This window comes from Mobula birostris, chromosome 17, assembly GCF_030028105.1.
Source record: "Mobula birostris isolate sMobBir1 chromosome 17, sMobBir1.hap1, whole genome shotgun sequence".
NCBI classification, from domain to species: Eukaryota; Metazoa; Chordata; class Chondrichthyes; order Myliobatiformes; family Myliobatidae; genus Mobula; species Mobula birostris.
This window is the reverse complement of record NC_092386.1, coordinates 37,483,376-37,503,463: the sequence shown is the minus strand read 5'-3', so window position 1 is coordinate 37,503,463 and position 20,088 is coordinate 37,483,376. Positions and strand designations below refer to the sequence as shown.

General features: G+C 41.8%; 1 protein-coding gene across 5 annotated transcripts in view; it reads right to left on the bottom strand.

The window, feature by feature from the left end:
* gcnt3 (glucosaminyl (N-acetyl) transferase 3, mucin type) overlaps positions 1-20,088 on the bottom strand; it is an 88,731-nt gene that overhangs the window by 44,542 nt on the left and 24,101 nt on the right. For 3 of the 5 annotated variants that reach the window (XR_011889533.1, XM_072281546.1, XM_072281549.1), the window contains one exon: positions 1,236-1,289. The gene's annotated coding sequence lies outside the window, so the exon portion shown is untranslated. Of the gene's footprint in view, positions 1-1,235; positions 1,290-3,819; positions 3,876-20,088 lie in introns of all 5 variants that reach the window. The other 2 variants (XM_072281545.1, XM_072281547.1) reach the window with 1 other exon arrangement.

Sequence of the window (20,088 nt, the reverse complement as noted above, 5' to 3'; positions counted from 1 at the left end):
CAGCCAGAGAACTGGAAATGAATACCAATGAATTGACCCACTTGACCCGAAACAGGAGTGTGTGGGCCATGGCAGTCAAAGCTCAAACTGGGCACGGCACCTGATGATGATGATGATACCGTTCAGGCTACTGTTGGGGAAGGTGACTGCTCAAGAGAAAGATACAGCAGCAGTCAGCTCTGTGGGACCAGAAATGGCTCAGAGGGAATGGTGGAGTCAGATAGCACTACAGTGATAGGAGACTTTATGGTTAACAGGACGGACAAAAAGAGTCTATGACCACGAAAGAGACCCTCAGATAGCATGTTGCCCCTCTGGTGTGAAGGTTGAGGATGTCTCTGAGTTGTTGCAGAACATTCTTGTGAAAGAAGGAAGGTAAAAGACGCCAGAGAACTGGAAAGAGTGCAGAGAAGATTGCGGAGGATGTTGCTGGGAGAGGGTTTGAACAGTTTGGGGTTTCTTTCTTTGGAGCATAGGACAATGTGAGATGATCTCATAGATGTATCCCAGGGTTAGTACAATCAAGAAGTAGGGAGCAAAGGTTTAAGGTGAGAAGGGAGAGATTTAATTAGAAATTTGAGGGGTAACAGTGGTCAGTATATGGAATGGGCTACCAGTGGAAGTGGCTAAGGCAGGTACACTACGCTAGCAATGAAGGCTACCCTCTCCCAGGTGAGCAGCAACTACCTGTAAGAGCAGTAGGTGTGAGAAGGACTCTGTAGAGAGTCAACCCCCATAATGCGACAGGGCTGGAGAACATCCCAGGACGAATATTCAGGGAGTATATCAGTTCACTGGCGTGCACGCTGACTGACTGATGACTTCACAGACATCTTCGACACCTCACTCATCCAGATTTCTCTCCCCATATGCTTCAAATCAGCCACCACCATCCCTGTACCAATGAACACTACACCTTCAGAAATAATCCCACCGCTGCCTTTAAGGAGTTTGTACATTCTCTCCATGAGCACACGGGCTTTCTTTGGGTACTTGGGTTTCCTCCCATAATCCAAAGATGTAGAGGTTGGTGGGTTAATTGTCATTGCAAATTGTCCTGTGATTAGGCTAGGATTAAATCGGGGGATTGCTGGGCACCGTGGCTCAGAGGGTCTACCCCACGCTGTATCTCAATCAATCAATCAATAAAGGGCTACTGCACATCATCATGGTGCTTTGAATGGCTGGTAAAGGCACATATCAAAAATTCCATTCCTGCCACATTGGGCACTCACCAATATACTTAACGACAGAAGCCCTCATCCGTCATGCACCTGGTCCTGACACACCTAGAAAGCAAGGACACATGTCAGAATGTTGTTTCTGGATTTTACTTTGGCATTCAACATTATTGTCCCGCAGATCACAGTGAACAAACTCTTACCCCTTGGTCTAAGTACAGTGCAACTGGGTTTTGGACATCCTAATCAATAGACTACAGATAGTCAGAATGCACAACTGCTCCTCTGTCCCACCATCCTCAACACTGGTGTCACCCAGGGCTGTGTGCTGAGCCCATCGCTGTACCACAGCCAAAAGCCTAAACAATCACATTGTCAAGTTTGGCGATGACACAACAGTGGTGGGGCTCATCACCAACAATGATGAGATGACCTACAGCGAGGAGATGGAAGAGCTTGTGGCCAGGTGCCAGGCAAATAACCTCTCCCTTAATGCCAACAAGACACTGGAAATGGCTATTGACTTCAGGAGAAGTCACCACTCACACCCCTCTTTACATGGGCACCACAGTATTGGGAACGGCGAGCAGTTTCAATCTCCTGGGACTGCACAATTCGCACAACCTCTCATTGTCCCAGAACACATCATACACAATCAGGAAAGCTCACCAATGCCTCTACTTTCTGAGGAGGCTGAAGAGAGCTGGACTATGCACATCTAATCTCATGTCATTCTACTGATGCACAGTAGAGAGCACCCTAAGAAGCTGCATCACTGTATGGTGTGGAGACTGCACTGTAGCAGACAGGAAGACTCTACAATGGGTAGTCAAAACTGCCCAATGCATCACCTGCAGCAGCCTGTTCACCATCAAGGCCATATATACAGAAAGGTGTCAGTAAAGGGCCAGTAGCATCATGAAAGATCCCACCCATTCTGCTCATGGACTGTTTGCTCCACTCCATCGGGGAGGAGGCTATATAGTAGTCGCAACAGGACCATCAGATTCAAAAAGAGTTACTCTTTCTGAGCAGTAAGGCTGATCAACACCTCCACACCCCTTCCCCCCACCACCATTATCCTATCATTTTCCGTCAGTCACTTTATATACAGACACTCCTGTGCCTAGCGTCACTGAATAGACAAACAATTGATCTATGTATAAAATCTGTCTTATGTATTTATATTTATTGTGTTTTTATTATTATTGCACTTTTGCATTTTTTTTTGTGCTGCATCAGATCTGGAGTAACAACTATTTCATTCTCCATTGGACTTGTATATAGGAGATGATGTACACAGCAATGGTTAATGACATTAAACAATCTTGAATCTGTCCTTTCAGTCAATTAGCCAGTTTTCTGTCCTTGTTATTGAAATTATTTATAAGACTTCAAATTTCGACAAGAATACAAAGTAGTATCTTATTATATATCTTTTGGAACTCTTATATCACTTCAATAGTACTTGCCTTCTCAATTCTAGCTGCTTCTTTTTCAGAGAAACATCCCATTAATTGGATAAGATTTATATTTAACAAATTCATGTTGTTTTCTCTAATCAATTCGCACATATCTAGGAAATTACTAATTCTGTCCCTGAACATTGTTTCCAAAACATTGCCCACCATCAAGATTAGACTGACTAATCTGTAAAATATTAGGTCTACCTCTCAACCCCTTGTCCAACAAAGTGCAACATTTCCAACTTTCCTCTCTTGAGACTTGACCCTAAATCTCTCGATGTTTTGAGGTTTATGGACAGGGCTTCAGCAATTTCCTATTTTTATTCTGTTAGAAACCTGGGATTGTTCCTATCTGGATTTGATGATTTTGCCATGAAGTGTGGGCTATATTTCATCTACTTCATGTTTTTTACTTCATGAATGGTCCGTCATTCAATAAGGTCATTGCTGATCTGGCCATGGGCTCAGCTCCAACTTCCTTCCTTTTCCCCAAGGCCATTAGTTTCCTGCTATGGAAAAATCTATCTAACTATGTACTACATATAAAAAGTGAGGTAGCCTTTACTACTTCCCTGGGCAGAGAATTCCACAGATTCACTACTCTCAGGGTAAAGCAGTTTCTCCTCATCTCCATGCTTATTCCATTCCCCTGAATCTTGAGTCTATGTCTCATTTGCCAGTGGAAACAGATTTCCTGCCTCTATCTTATCTATCCCTTTCATAATCTGATACGTCTTTGTAAGATCCTACATAGATCCAAGTGACTCAATCTCCATGTTTGCTAACCCCTCATCTCCAGAGTCAACCTGGTGAACATCCACCATACTGAATTCAAAGCCATTATAGCTTTCCTCAAGTAGGGAATGTACACAGTATTCTGGGTGCAGTCTCACAGTAGCATTGATTTCAACACACTGCAACAACTTTCTTGATATAGGTTCAAGCATTTTCCCAACTACAGACGTTAAGCTAACTGACCAATTTGCTGGGATCTGCCCAGAGTCCAGAGAGTTTTGGTAAATTATACAAATTCATCTACTATAACTTCTGCCATTTCTATCAATAACCTGGGATGCATCCCATTCGGACCAGGGGACTTACCAACCTTTTAGCCTACTAGTTTGCTCACCACTGCCTCTTTAGTGACAGATTGTATTGAGGTCCTGACTTACCATAACATCCATTACATTCCTCTTCGGCATGTTGGATGTGTCTTGCACTGCATAGACTGAAAGAAAATAGTTATTCAGGCCTCATCCATTTCCAAATTACTCAATACTAACGCCCCCTTCTCATCTTCCAAGGGACCCATGTTCACTTTAGGCACAATTTTCAACTATTCCTTTGCCTCCAAAATATGCTGCTTGATCTGTTAAGATCCTGCAGCAGTTTGCATTTTGATAAATATTCATTCAGTCCCTCTATAATGTCCACTGCGTCCTTCAGTAGATTCCTCTTTAGTTTCTGATTAACTCCATCTCTCTAGCAACAGTGGGCTATTTTTGGATTCCTTTTTATGCTTGCTGTCACTCTTTTCTGTTATATTTCACTCTCTCCTTATGCTCATAAAGACAGCTACAATTTTAATTTCCAAGCTCTCATTCTCCCAAAGAGGAAAGATTCATTCATGTGATCATTGTTTAAGTTACATTTTTAAAATAGATATAAAGTTTTTACTGTATTCAGAATTTAATTTAGATTCCAAAATGCCAAATGATGTAAGTAGATGAAATATAGTTTCAAGTATAGCCCAAAACCGCAAGAAAATTAATCTCCTTTTCAAATGCTACTGTATTTGTGCCTAACCCCAGCAAAATTTGCTGCATCCCTGCAACATTTAAATTAATGGTAATTCAGATCTTACTAAACAAAAGCATTCTTTTTTTGCATTAATTAATGCCTTTATTCACAGGCAATGCTTGAGAGTTCTAATCAGTTGCTTTGATGCTAAAATAACTCCTAAAATGTGTTGCTTTGATAAGGTGGCATGTATAAACCTTAAAAGGGGCGAATTTCAAAGTGCATGGTATGTGTTTTAACTCTTAAGCTATATACATTGCCAAAGTTTCTGCTCACAAACAGAAACCACACCATAATTAATCAACAGTTTACTTACAGAGGAACTACTGACATTTTTTCTATATACTCCATTTTTTCCATATGTGTATAAGATGATGAGAGGCATTGATCGTGTGGATAGTCAGAGGCTTTTTCCCGGGGCTGAAATGGATAGCATGAGAAGGCACAGTTTTAAGGTGCTTGGAAGAAGGTACAGAGGAGATGTCAGGGGTGAGTTTTTTATGCAGAGAGTGGTGAGTGCGTGGAATGGGCTGCCGGCGACAGTGGTGGAGGCGGATATGATAGGGTCTTTTAAGAGATTCCTGGACAGGTACATGGAGCTCAGAAAAATAGAGGGCTATGGATAACCCTAGGTAATTTCTGAGATAAGGACATGTTTGGCACAGCTTTGTGGGCTGAAGGGTCTGTATTATGCTGTAAGTTGTTCTACGTTTCTATACCCCCAATCAAATCTATCTGTAACTCAGCAAATGAAGTAGTCCATGTCTGAAAGCGCTAAGACCATTATTTACACCTGGGCTGATAGATGGCAACCAATTTTTCCCCTGAAAGTACCAACTGATGACCACCTTAAACAATACTCAGTTTAACCATCTGCTCTTGATATTCAATGGCATTAGCATTGCCAAGTCTCCCACCATCAATATTCTAGGGATCACAATTGACCACAAACTGGACCAGTAACTTAAATAACGTCATCATAAGAGTAGGTTAAAGGCTGACACATTAAAGTGCTTCCACCATCGACAGGGCACACATTAGTGCCTGAAGGAATATCCTCCATTTGCATGGGTGAATGCAATTCTCAGACGCTTAATGCCATTTGGGACAGTGTAGCTTGGTTGATTGGTATCTCACCTACCACCAGAAATGTTCATTTCCTCTTCCCCTGCTGCAGCAGATATAGTATGTACCTCTTACAAAAGGCACTGCAGTATGTCCCAAGCATATGACATCCACCATCAAGAAAGGGCTTAAGATACATGTGAATGCCACTGTTTCCAAGTTCTCCTCCAGGTTTTCCTAAAACCTGGAACCAATGAGGACAGAAAACAAAAAAAAAAGGCAAAGTCTGTGGACAGAGGAGCTGTTCAGGTTTGAGGTAAAGAACTGGGAAAGAGAGAAAACAAGTTTGTTTTAAGTTGCAGAGAATTGGGGAGAGTGATAGGACAAAGCGAACTTTTCTATTAATGGATGAAGACAGGCTTATCATAAACATACTTACCATGAAGTTGCTGCTGATGTCATCTGGTTAATAGGTTAATGAGTGAGAAAGAGAAAGAAGAGAAATAGCTGAGACATAACAAGAAAGAAGACATTTCCTTCTGTCATTCTGTATATGATATGAGTCACATGTGGGCTTCATTTTCTCTGCATCTCCAACCCTTAGCAGTGTTAAGTACACCAGCTGTAGTAGAGAGCTGGTTTGTTAGTTGGCTCCTACATTTTTTTTTGCATGTCTAATTCCAGCAACCTTTCTCATAGTCATATTGCACAGAAACAAGCCTTTGATCCACTGAGTATGCCCTGAACATTAAGCACACATTTAGACTAATCCTTCATTAAACCAGGGTACCTAGCTAGCACGGCTCAAAGGGCTGGAAGGGCCTGTTCTGTGCTGTATCTCAATAATTTAAAAAATGATGCAAATTAATATTGATTTCAAGAGATTTTGATGGAAAGCTCTGGGGAAATCACAACCCTCTTAAAATGATAGAGCCAAGCAGGGAAAGGGTTCTCACAATGTTGGTAAAGCTTTATGAGGACTGTTCATCTACTTAAATGCGCCATTTGGTGGAACTTATTGCCTAGAATCAAGGAAGCAGCAGAGAAACAGTTTTAGGAGAATTATATTTTGTGATCCCATCCCAGGCGACGGAGTAGAGGGAGACAGAGTAGGAAGGCTTTGGCTCAAGCGGCTTTGGCGAGCAGAGGCTGAAGGACGAGCTTCACTCCCAGTGAGGTAAGGCCGGGGAAGTTCCTTTAATTAATTTAATTACCTTAGGAGTAGGTAACGGAGGCAGCAGTTAGGGCAGTTGAGTGCTCTGTTTGCAGTATGTGGGAAGTCAGGGTGAGCACAATTGTCCCTGATAACTACACCTGTAAAATGTGCATCCAGCTGCAGCTCCTGACAAACCGAGTTAGGGAACTGCAGCTGGAGCTAGATGAACTTCGGACCATTCATGAGGCAGAGGCAGAAATAAACAGATGTTACAGGGAGATAGTCACCCCTAAAAGTCAGGAGACAGGTAGCTGGGTGACTATCAGGAGAGGGAAGAGGAATAGACAGAATGAGCGGAGAACCCCTGTGGCCGTTCCCACCAATAATAAGTATATCATTTTGGATACTGTTGATGGGGACGACCTACTAGGGACAAGTTGCAGTGGTTGCGTCTCTGGCACTGAGACGGGACCCTCAGCTCAGAAGAGAAGGAGGGAAAAGAGGAGAGCAGTAGTGATAAGGGAGTCGATATTTAGGGGGACGGATAAGAGGTTCTGTGGAAGAGATCGAGGATCTCGGATGGTCTGTTGCCTCCCTGGTGCCAAGATCAGCGATATCTCAGATCGCGTTCTCAGTGTTCTCAAGAGGGAGGGTGAGCAGCCGGATGTTGTGGTCCATGTAGGGACCAATGACGTGGATAGGAAGAGTGAGGAGGTCCTGAAAGGTGAGTTTAGGGAGTTAGGCACTAAGTTAAAGGACAGGACCTCCAGGACAGCAATCTCAGGATTGCTACCAGTGCCACGTGCAGGCGGGTTTAGAAATAGTAAGATAGCGCAGGTCAACACGTGGCTGAAGACATGGGGCAGGAGCGAGGGCTTCAGATTTATAGATAATTGGGCAGTTTTCCAGGGAAGGTGGGACCTGTTTCGGCAGGACGGTTTACATCTGAACTGGAGGGGGACAAATATTCTTGAAGGTACGTTTGCTTGAGAGGCTCCCGTGGATTTAAACTAGATACAAGGGGGGAGGGGAACCAGAGTGTAGGAACAGATGTAGGGGAGAAGGAAGAAAAAGAAAATAGTAAAGTTGTTTGCACCGTTAGTGATAAACAGAGAGTAAGAGGTGTAAAATTTCTTAAGTGTATTTATTTTAATGCTAGGAGCATTGTAAGAAAGGTGGATGAGCTTACAGCATGGATTGATACCATAGAAACCATAGAAACTACAGCACAGAAATAGGCCTTTTGGCCCTTCTTGGCTGTGCCGAACCACTTTCTGCCTCGTCCCACTGACCTGCACATGGACCATATCCCTCCATACACCTCCCATCCATGTATCTGTCCAATTTATTCTTAAATGTTAAAAAAAACCCACATTTACCACCTCGTCTGGCAGCTCATTCCATACTCCCACCACTCTCTGTGTGAAGAAGCCCCCCCCTAATGTTCCCTTTAAACTTTTCCCCCCTCACCCTTAACCCATGTCCTCTGGTTTTTTTCTCCCCTTGCCTCAGTGGGAAAAGCCTGCTTGCATTCACTCTATCTATACCCATCATAATTTTAAGTCCTAACCTATTCAACCTTTCTCTGTAACTGAGTTTCTCAAGTCCCGGCAACATCCTTGTAAACCTTCTCTGCACTCTTTCAACCTTATTAATATCTTTCCTGTAATTTGGTGACCAAAACTGAACACAATACTCCAGATTCGGCCTCACCAATGCCTTATACAACCTCATCATAACATTCCAGCTCTTATACTCAATACTTAGATTAATAAAGGCCAATGTACCAAAAGCTCTCTTTACAACCCTATCTACCTGTGATGCTACTTTTAGGGAATTTTGTATCTGTATTCCCAGATCCCTCTGTTCCACTGCACTCCTCAATGCCTTACCATTAACCCTGTTCTACCTTGGTTTGTCCTTCCAATGTGCAATACCTCACACTTGTCTGTATTAAACTCCATCTGCCATTTTTCAGCCCATTTTTCCAGCTGGTCCAAGTCCCTCTGCAGGCTCTGAAAACCTTCTTCACTGTCTACTACACCTCCAATCTTTGTATCATCAGCAAATTTGCTGATCCAATTTACCACATTATCATCCAGATCATTGATATAGATGACAAATAACAATGGACCCAGCACTGATCCCTGTGGCACACCACTGGTCACAGGCCTCCACTCAGAGAAGCAATTCTCTACTACCACTCTTTGGCTTCTTCCATTGAGCCAATGTCTAATCCAATTTACCACCCCTCCATGTATACCTAGCGACTGAATTTTCCTAACTAACCTCCCATGCGGAACCTTGTCAAAGGCCTTACTGAAGTCCATATAGACAATATCCACTGCCTTCCCTTCGTCCACTTTCCTGGTAACCTCCTCGAAAAACTCCCAATAGATTGGTCAAACATGACCTACCACACACAAAGCCATGTTGACGCTCCCTAATAAGTCCCTGTCTACCTGGAAGTATGATGTTGTAGCTATTAGTGAAATATGGTTATAGGCGGGGTGTGATCGGCAACTAAATATTCCTGGATTTCGTTGCTTCAGGTGTGATAGAATCGGAAGGACAAGAGGGGGAGGTGTTGCATTGCTTGTCAGAGAAAATATTACAGTGGTACTCTGGCAGGATAGATTCGAGGGCTCGTCTAGGGAGGCTATTTGGGTGGAATTGAGGAATGGGAAAGGTGTAGTAACACTTATGGGGGTGTATCATAGACCACCTAATGGGGAGCGAGAAGTGGAGAAGCAAATTTGTAAGGAGATAACAGATATTTGTAGTAAGCATAAGGTTGTGATTATGGGAGATTTTAATTTTCCACACATAGACTGGGAAGCCCATGCTGTAAAAGGGCTGGATAGTTTGGAGTTTGTGAAATGTGTGCAGGATAGTTTTTTGCAGCAATACATAGAGGTACCAAATAGAGAAGGGGCAGTGTTAGATTTCTTGTTAGGGAATGAGATAAGTCAGGTGATGGAGGTATGTGTTGGGGAGCACTTCAGGTCCAATGATCACAATGCCATTAGTTTCAATATAATTAAAGAAGGATAGGTCTGGACCCAGGGTTGAGATTTTTGATTGGAGAAAGGCTAACTTTGAGGAGATGCAAAAAGATTTAGAAGGAGTGGATTGGGACAAATTGTTTTATGGGAAGGATGTAATAGAGAAATGGAGGTCATTTAAAGGTGAAATTTTGAGGGTACAGAATCTTTATGTTCCTGTTAGGTTGAAAGAAAAGGGTAAAAGTTTGAGATAGCCATGGTTTTCAAGGGATATTGGAAACTTAGTTCGGAAAAAGAGAGAGATCTACAATAAATATAGGCAGCATAAATGAGGTGCTCGAGGAATATAAAGAATGTAAAAAGAATGTTAAGAAAGAAATTAGAAAACCTAAAAGAAGATACGAGGTTGCTTTGGCAAGTAAGGTGAAGATAAATCCAAAGGGTTTCTACAGTTATATTAATAGCAAAAGGATAGTGAGGGATAAAATTATTCCCTTAGAGAATCAGAGTGGACAGCTATGTGTGGAACCAAAAGAGGTGGAGGAGATTTTGAACAAATTCTTTTCTTCGGTATTCACTAAGGAGAAGGATATTGAATTGTATAAGGTAAGGGAAACAGGTAGGGAAGTTATGGAAACTATGATGATTAAAGAAGAGGAAGTACTGGCGCTTTTAAAGAATATAAAAGTGGATAAGTCTCCGGGTCCTGACAGGATATCCCCTAGGACCTTGAGGGAAGTTATTGTAGAAATAGCACGAGCTCTGACAGAAATATTTCAAATGTCATTAGAAACGGGGATGGTGCTGGAGGATTGGCGTATTGCTCATGTTGTTCCATTGTTTAAAAAGGGTTCTAAGAGTAAACCTAGTAATTATCAGCCTGTGAGTTTGACGTCAGTGGTGGGTAAATTGATGGAAAGTATTCTTAGAGATGGTATGTATAATTATCTGGATAGACAGGGTTTGATTAGGAACAGTCAACATGGATTTGTGCGTGGAAGGTCATGTTTGACAAATCTTATTGAATTTTTTGAAGAGGTTACTAGGAAAGTTGAGGAGAGTAAAGCGGTGGATGTTGTCTAAATAGACTTCAGTAAGGCCTTTGACAAGGTTCCACATGGAAGATTAGTTAGGAAGGTTCAATCGTTAGGTATTGAATCGTATTGAAGTAGTAAAATGGATTCAGCAGAGGCTGGATGGGAGACGCCAGAGAGTAGTGGTGGATAACTGTTTGTCAGATTGGAGGCCGGTGACTAGTGGTGTGCCTCAGGGATCTGTACTGGGTCCAATGTTGTTTGTCATATACATTAATGATCTGGATGATGGGGTGGTAAATTGGATTAGTAAGTATGTAGATGATACTAAGACAGGTGGCGTTGTGGATAATGAAGTAGATTTTCAAAGCTTTGGAGAGATTTAGGCCAGTTAGAAGAGTGGGCTGAAAGTTGGCAGATGGAGTTTAATGCCGATAAATGTGAGGTGCTACATTTTGGTAGGACTAATCAAAATAGGACATACACGGTAAATAGTAGGGCATTGAAGAATGCAGTAGAACAGAGGAATCTAGGAATAATGATGCATAGTTCCTTGAAGGTGTAATCTCATGTGGATAGGGTGGTGAAGAAAGCTTTTGGTATGCTGGCGTTTATAAATCAGAGTATTGAGTATAGGAATTGGGATGTAATGTTAAAATTGTACAAGGCATTGGTAAGGCCAAATTTGGAATATTGTGTACAGTTCTGGTCACCAAATTATAGGAAAGATGTCAACAAAATGGAGAGAGTACAGAGAAGATTTACTAGAATGTTACCTGGGTTTTAGCACATAAGTTACAGAGAAAGGTTGAACAAGTTGTGCCTTTATTCTTTGGAGTGTAGAAGGTTGAGGGGGGGACTTAATAGAGGTATTTAAAATTATGAGGGGGATAGATAGAGTTGACGTGGATAGGCCTTTTCCATTGAGAGTAGGGGAGATTCAAACAAGAGGACATGAGTTAGGGGGCAAAAGTTTAGGGGTAACATGAGGGGGAACTTCTTTACTCAGAGAGTGGTAGCTGTGTGGAATGAGCTTCCAGCAGAAGTGGTAGAGGCAGGTTCGATATTATCATTTAAAGTAAAATTGGATAGCTATATGGACAGGAAAGGAATGGAAGGTTATGGGCTGAGTGCAGGTCGGTGGGGCTAGGTGAGAGTAAGCGTTCAGCACGGACTAGAAGGGCTGAGATGGCCTGTTTCTGTGCTGTAATTGTTATATGGTTATATTGCTTTATAGAAGATTCTCAAAGTGGTAAACTTGCATGCCGGTAGATTCAAAGATTCAAAGCACATTTATTATCAAAGACACATCTTGAACTTTGTCTGCTTATAGGTAGTCACAAAGTAAGAAACTTAAATAACCCAATTTTAAAAAAACCACTGAGCTGGGAAAGGGAGCAAAAAGAGAGACAGTGAGAACATATCATGCAACAGCATTCAGAACAAGACTGTGATCCAGATCTGCTCCCGGAGCAGCCAGAGTAAGCTTAAGTCGAGCCTCAGTCCCCAGTTTTCACTCCAGCATTGCAGAAATGCAGAGTAGCCAGATCAGTTCACAGCCTCTTTGCCGTGGAGAAAGGAATGAACATTCACGTGAGCCACAGAGAAAGGAGTGAATGTTTGCGGGAGATAATAGCATATACACTTCAGAAGGAGCTATTTGCTGTGATATTTGGTTTCACCAGTAAATATGGAGACCTGAATACATGCAGAGTAATCACAAGACATGCAAGATCAACGTTTAAAGAATCACCATGAAGTACTAAAAGTGTTGCTGAGAATGCTGGAGGACACAGACTTTAGGAGTGTCCTGCCAAAGATGTATGTAACTGACACATAGCCAAATCTCTCTCAAGGATACAAGCGATGCTTTGGAACTGAGCTTGAAACAATCAGCATGCTGTGACATATTTTAGTCTGCAACTGTTGATGCAGGAGACTGAGCAAACCAGAAGACTTATACCATTGCCGGAAGTGTGTGATTCAGACAGGATGGAAATGAAATGTGTTGTTCTCATGGAAATGAACATGTTGCTCTCAGAGCATATTTCCACATGAGAGGTGAAATGGGCAGTCATAGTGACCCGATCACCAGAGCTGAAATGGAAATTGTTTCTAAGCCACAAAGCTGTAATATGATCAAACAAGTTCACCCTTCTTTTCTGGGAGATACAGTGCAGGACAGGCCCTTCCGGCCCTTTGAGCTGTGCTAGCCAGAAATCCCCGGTTTAACCCTAGCTTAATCACGGTTTAATTTACAATGACCAATTAACCCACCAAACGGTACATCTTTGGACTGTGGGAGGAAAATGGAGGAACCCCACACAGTCATGGGGAGAACATAGAAACTTTTTACGGACAGCTGTGAGAATTGAACCCAAGTTACTGGTACAGTGCCTATAAAAAGTATTTACCTCCCCCCCCCCCCCCACTCCCCGGACGTTTTCATGTTTAATTGTTTTACAAAATTGAATGGCAGTGGATTTAGATTAGATTAGATAATGAGGACACGCAGTCCCCTTTTATTGTCATTTAGTAATGCATGCATTAAGAAATGATACAATGTTTTTCCAGAATGATATCACTAAAACACATGACAAACTGACTTAAAAACTAACAAAAACCACATAATTATAACATAGAGTTACAACAGCGCAAAGCAATACCGTAATTTGATAAGAACAGACCATGGCACAGTAAAAGTCTCAAAGTCTCTCGAAAGTTCCATCATCTCACGCAAACGGTAAACCTCCAGCGCTGCCAACTTGCCAATGCAGCAAATTAAAAGCATTAATTTAGCTTTTTTGACACTGATCAACAAAAAAACTCTTTCTTGTCAAAGTGAAAACAGATCCCTATAAAGTGATCTAAATTAATTACAAATATAAAACATAAAGTAATTGATTGTATAGGTATTCACCCACTTCAAGTCAGTATTTAGCAGATGCACCTTTGGCAGCAATTACAGCCCTGAGACTGTGTGGATCGGATTCAAACAGTTTTACAATTTTTCTGCATTCTTCTTTACAAAACTGCTCAAGCTGTCAGATTGTATTGGGATCATGAGTGAACAGCACTTTTCAAGTCCAGCCACAAATTCTCAAATGGATTGAGGTTAGGACTCTGACTTCACCACTCCAGGACATTAACTTTGCTGTTTTTAAGCCATACCTGTGTCACTTTGGCTTTATGCTTGTGGTCATTGTCTTGCTGGAAAACAAATCTTCTCCTAAGTTGCTATTCTCTTGCAGACTGCAAAAGGATTTCCACCAGGATTTCCCTGTACTTTGCTGCATTCATTTTATCCTCTACCTTCAGAAGTCTTCCAAGGCCTGCTGCAGTGAAGCATCCCCACAGCATAATGCAGCCACCACCATGCTCCAAGTTAGAGATGGTGTGTTTTCGATAATGTGTGGTGTTTGGCTTATGCAAAACATAGCGTTTAGTCTGATGGTCAAAAAGCTTAATTTTGGTTTTATCAGACCATAGAACATTCTGTCAGCTGACTTCAGAGTCTCCCACATGTTTTCTGGCAAACTCTAGTCAAGACTTCATGTAACTCTAGTCAAGACTTCATGTAAGATTTTTTCAACAGTGACTTTCTCTTTGCCACTCTCCCATAAAGCTGCAACTGGTGAAGCACCCAGGCAACAGTTGTTGTATGTGCATCCTCTCCCATCTCAGCCACTGAAGCTTGTAACTCCTCCATGGTTGTAATAGGTCTCTTGATGGCCTCCCTCACTAGTCCCCTTCTTGCACAGCCACTCAGCTTTTGAGGACAGCCTGCTCTGGGCAGATTTACAGCTGCGCCATACTCTTTCTATTTCTTGATGATTGACTTAACCATACTCCAAGGGATATTCAGTGACATCGAAATTTCTTGTATCCATCTCCTGACTTGCACTTTTCAATAGCGTTTTTGCACAGTTGCTTAGTATCTTCTTTTGTCTTCGTGGTGTAGTTTTTGCCAGGATACTGACTCACCAGCAGTTGGACCTTCCAGATATAGGTGTATTTTTACTACAATCAATTGAAACCCCTTGCATACAGTTCTCCAAAATCAGTTCTCCATTTAACTAATTATATGACTTCTAAAACCAATTGACTGGACCAGTGTTGATTTGGTGTGCCATTTGGGGGGGGGGGGGGGGGGGCGGGGTGGTGAATACTTACGCAATCAATTATTTTGTGTTTCATATTTGTAATTAATTTAGATCACGTTGTGCTAACCACTACACTACTGTACCACCCCATCGTCTCAGCAATATATCAAGCTGGAGACCAGGGCATAGGTGTGTCCATTTCTATTTATTTATTTATTTTTAACCAGTCTCTCTCATGTTTTCTCAATAGTCATTAAATCATCTCTTTGTGAATATAGAGGAGACAGAACCAAAGGCCACAGTTTAAGAATAAGGGATAGACAATTTAGAATGGAGTTGAGGAAAAACTTTTTCTCACAGAGGGTTGTGATTCTGCGGAATGCTCTGCCTCAGAAGGCAGTGGAGGCCAATTCTCTAGATTCTTTCAAAAAAGGGTTAGATAGAGCTCTTAAAGATAGCGGAGTGAAAGGATATGAGGAGAAGGCAGGAAAAGGGTACTGATTGTGGATGATCAGCCATGATCACAGTGAATGGTGGTGCTAGCTCGAAGGGCTGAATGGCCTACTCCTGCACCTATTGTCTATTGTCTGTTGTCTATTGAGACATGCGACATCGTAAATGCTGGACCCTGGGAGCAACAAGCAATCAGTGTGTCAACAAGCATCTGTTGGGGGGTGAGGGGAGAGAGGAATTTCTGATGATTCGGGATAAAACTCTGCATTAGATGCCACTTAACCCATTGAGTTCATCCAACAGATGGATATGGGTGACCGCAAACTGTTTCTCATCTAGGACTTGCTTCCTTGCTTCTCTGTTCTGATATGCAAAGAAAACATCTTCACGTGCATCAGTGAATTCTGTAGATGCTGTGAATGTTTGCTCAATCCTTTCATGATGTGACTTTATCTTCCCCATCAGCTCTAATGTAACAATTCTAAGCCACACTAAGACATTTTCCTGGATAAAATCCAATCTTAGTTCTCTTGATTTTTTTTTATACCTTTACCATCTTCAAACAACATTTCCATGATTTGACTACACTGCATTGATATTATAGGTCGCCCTGGAATCAAGGTGAAGTATAATTGTCTTTGGGCATACTGTAGATCCACCTAACGGTGTTCCTGCCATGGTTTTAACCTTGTGTAATACCAAGTACATTGTTTGGTTCATTGACTAAATTTTATCTCATTTCTGTTCCTCCACGGTATGAACCTTCCATTTTCTCATCATTGTGCACTTCGTTGAAATGATTTTTCAATTGCATCATGCACATCTTTCCTCATATGCAAATTACCTTATCAGCTGCATTTCCAGTAAATTGTCATCCACAATACCAGCAATAGCAACATTATCTGTACTTTGCCTTATCTCACACTCATCCTAAATACTTCTTTTTTGATCATTGCACACTTTGTTGAGTTGCGGAAAATTTACCGCAAAAGAAAAAATTCTGTACTAGCTAATCCTCTGACTTTGCATATCTGGATGAAGCTTTCCATAATCTGTCATTACCTCAGGTGGATCCCTAAACATCACTGACGATCTCATCTCTGACAAATAAGTTCTTCAAACCTGCAAAACTGCAGTTACCTGTAACAGCTCCATTTGGTCTCTGCTCCTATTTGTGAGAAAAGGACCATCAGTAGTTGCCTATTTCATTTCCAGTTGATTGGACTTCGAAAACTTGCACTCATTCCTCAATCACAATCTACTTACATGTGCATAAGGAGTACAGCAGAGCTGCTGTCTCCAAAGTGTTCTGAAGTTCAACAAAGAAATGCCATTGTTATGCAGAAATTGTCTAGTTGGATACAGGTATAGATCCAAGAGAAATCCTGCACTTATGAATCCTATAATTTGCATATTTAAGTTCCAATCATAAAACCTATTTCGATTGTTAATAACCAATTGAATCTGCATGTTAAATGCCAATAATACTTGAGAATTAGTTAAAGAATTTCCCAAAGGTAACTGTTGCCCTAGAATCTTAATTTGCATCTTTATCTTGTCTTGGTATGCTTGGTGACCTTGGTTCCCAGGCTTGAGCAGAAAGGCTGCACGAAGGAGAGTTAGGCCATGTTCAGACTATAATGACCGCACTATGTCTGCACATTGTCTTGATCAGCTTATCATCTTGACTGTTGCCTTACTGAACTTTCACAATAGAGAGGTTGCAGTGTGCTTATATACATCTAAAATACTCTCCTGCCTTCCATGGGAAATATCAGCAGTTGCTCCATTCTTGAGATAAATCACTTGTCTGGAAATCCAGCAACTTGTGCAGTTTTATTTGTTCCATTGTGCGGTATTTCACCTGAAGCATACAACTCGCTGCATGTCCACCTTTATTATTCCTTTCGACACTGTTTACTCTGTGAGCATCCATGTAAACGAGAGATTTCATTATATCCTGGTATACGTGACAACAAATTAATCTGAATCGGAATGATATAATGAATGCCTAAAACGTTATTTAAATGTTCAGGTTTGAAGTCTATATTTGTACTTTTATTAACTAGTACTTCTCATACAAGAGTACAGCTTGTAAATTAAGGTAACTGTGATTTCTTAAAAGAAGTTGGAGGAACAGAGCATTTCTTTCTCTCTGTGCTTACTCTTAGCAAGATAGTTGATACAAATCAGTTGAATATTCAGATTTCCTTCAATAGAAGGAAAGGAGCAGTTCAAGAAAATAGGTCATAATAACTTCCTCGTACCACTAATTGGTCTGTTACCCTGTTTCTACCACGTAATAGCCAATTTCAATTCTTGTCTAAAGACAGTATTCTTGGTGACTCAAACCTTTGTGTTCTTTCATATTAGTAGAAACATAGAAACATAGAAAACCTACAGCACAATACAATCCCTTTGGCCCACAATACTGTGCCGAACATGTACTTACTTCAGAAATTACCTAGGGTTACCAATAGCCCTCTATTTTTCTAAGCTATATGTACCTATCTAGGAGCCTCTTAAAAGACCCTATCATATCCGCCTCCACCACAGTCGCTGGTGGCTATGCACTCACCACTCTCTGCATAAAAAACTTACCCCTGACATCTCCTCTGTAACTATTTCCAAGCACTTTAAAACTGTGCCCTCTCGTGTTAACCATTTCAGCCCTAGGAGAAAGCTCTAAACTATTCACATGATCATCTTATACACCTCTATCAGGTCACCTTTCATCCTCTGTCGCTCCAAGGAGAAAAGGCCAAGTTCACTCAACCTGCTCTCATAAGGCATGCTCCCCAATCCAGGTAACATCCTTGTAAATCTCCTCTGCCCCCTTTCTATGGTTTCCACATCCTTCCTATAGTGAGGCAACCAGGACTGAGCACAGTACTCCAAGTGGGGTCTGACCAGGGTCCTATATAGCTGTAACATTACCTCTCAACTCGTAAACTCAATCCCACAATTAATGAAGGCTAATGCCCCACATGCTTTCTTAACCACAGAGTCAACCTGCGCAGCAGCTTTGTGTGTCCTATGGACTCGACCCCAAGATCCCTCTGATCCTCCACACTGTCAAGAGTCTGACCATTAAAACTATTCTGCCATCACATTTGACCTACCAAAATTAACCACCTCACACTTTTCTGGGTTGAACTCCATCTGCCACTTCTCAGCCCAGTTTTGCATCCCATCGTTGTCCCTCTGTAACCTCTGACAGCTCTCTACACTATCCACAATACCCCCAACCTTAGTGTCATCAGCAAATTTACTAACCCATCCGTCCACTTCCTCATCCAGGTTAGTTATAAAAATTGCAAAGAGAAGGGGTCCCGGAACAGATCCCTGAGGCACACCACTGGTCACTGACTTCCATGTAGAATATGACCCGTCTACAACCACTCTTTGCTTTCTGTGGGCAAGCCAATTCTGGATCCACAAAGCAAGGTTCCCTTGGATCCCCTGCCTCCTTACTTTCTCAATAAGCCTTGCATGGGGTACCTTATCAAATGACTTGCTGAAATCCATATACACTACATCTACTGCTCTACCTTCATCAATGTGTTTAGTCACATCCTTAAAAAATTCAATCAGGCTCGTAAGGCATGACCTGCCTTTGACAAAGCCATGCTGACTATTCCTAATCATATTATGCCTCTCCAAATGTTCATAAATCCTGCCTCTCAGGATCTTCTCCATCAACTTACCAACCACTGAAGTAATGCTCACTGGTCTACAATTTCCTGGGCTATCTCTACTCCCTTTCTTGAATAAGGGAACAACATCTTCAACCTTCCAACCCTCTGTAACCTCTCCCGTCCCCATTGATGATGCAAAGATCATTGTCAGAGGCTCAGCAATCTCCTCCCTCGCCTCCCACAGTAGTCTGGCGTACATGTCGTCCAGTCCCGGTGACTTATCCAACTTGATTCTTTCCAAAAGATCCAGCACATCCTCTGTCTATATGCTCAAGCTTTTCAGTCCTCTGTAAGTCATCCCCACTATCGCCAGAGTCCTTTTCCATAGTGAATACTGAAGCAAAGTACTCATTAAGTACCACCAGTATCTCTTCCGGTTCCATACACAGCTTTCCACTGTCACACTTGATTGGTCCTACTGTCTCATATCTTATCCCCTTGCTCTTCACATACTTAATCCTTCTCGCCAAGGCCTTTTCATGGCCTCTTCTAGCTCTCCTAATTTTATTCTTAAGATCCTTCCTGCTGGCCTTATAATTTTCTAGATCTCTATCATTACCTAGTTTTTTGAACCTTTCGTAAGCTTTTCTTTTCTTCTTGACTAGATTTTCAACAGCCTTTGTACACCATGGTTCCTGTACCCTAAGATCTTTTCCCCATCTCATTGGAACGTACCTATGCAGAGCACCACGCAAATATCCTCTGAACATTTGCCACATTTCTGCCATACATTTCCCTGAGAACATCTGCTCCCAGTTTATGCTTCCAAGTTCCTGCCTGATAGCTTCACATTTCCAATTAAACGCTTTCCTAACTTGTCTGGTCTTATCCTTTCTCCAATACTATGGTAAAGAACAGCCTCTACACTTGTAGGCTTATCTGCATATTGTGTCTGGAAACCTTCCTAAGTATACCTAACAAACTCCACCTTATCTAAACCCCTCACTCTAGGGAGATTCCAATGAATATTGGGGAAATTAAAATCTCCCACCACAACATCCCTGTTATTCTTGCACCTTTCCAGAACCTGTCTCCCTATCTGCTCCTCAATGTCCCTGTTACTATTGGGTGGTCTATAAAAAAACACCCAGTAGCCAGTATTGACCCCTTGCTGTTCCTAACTTCCA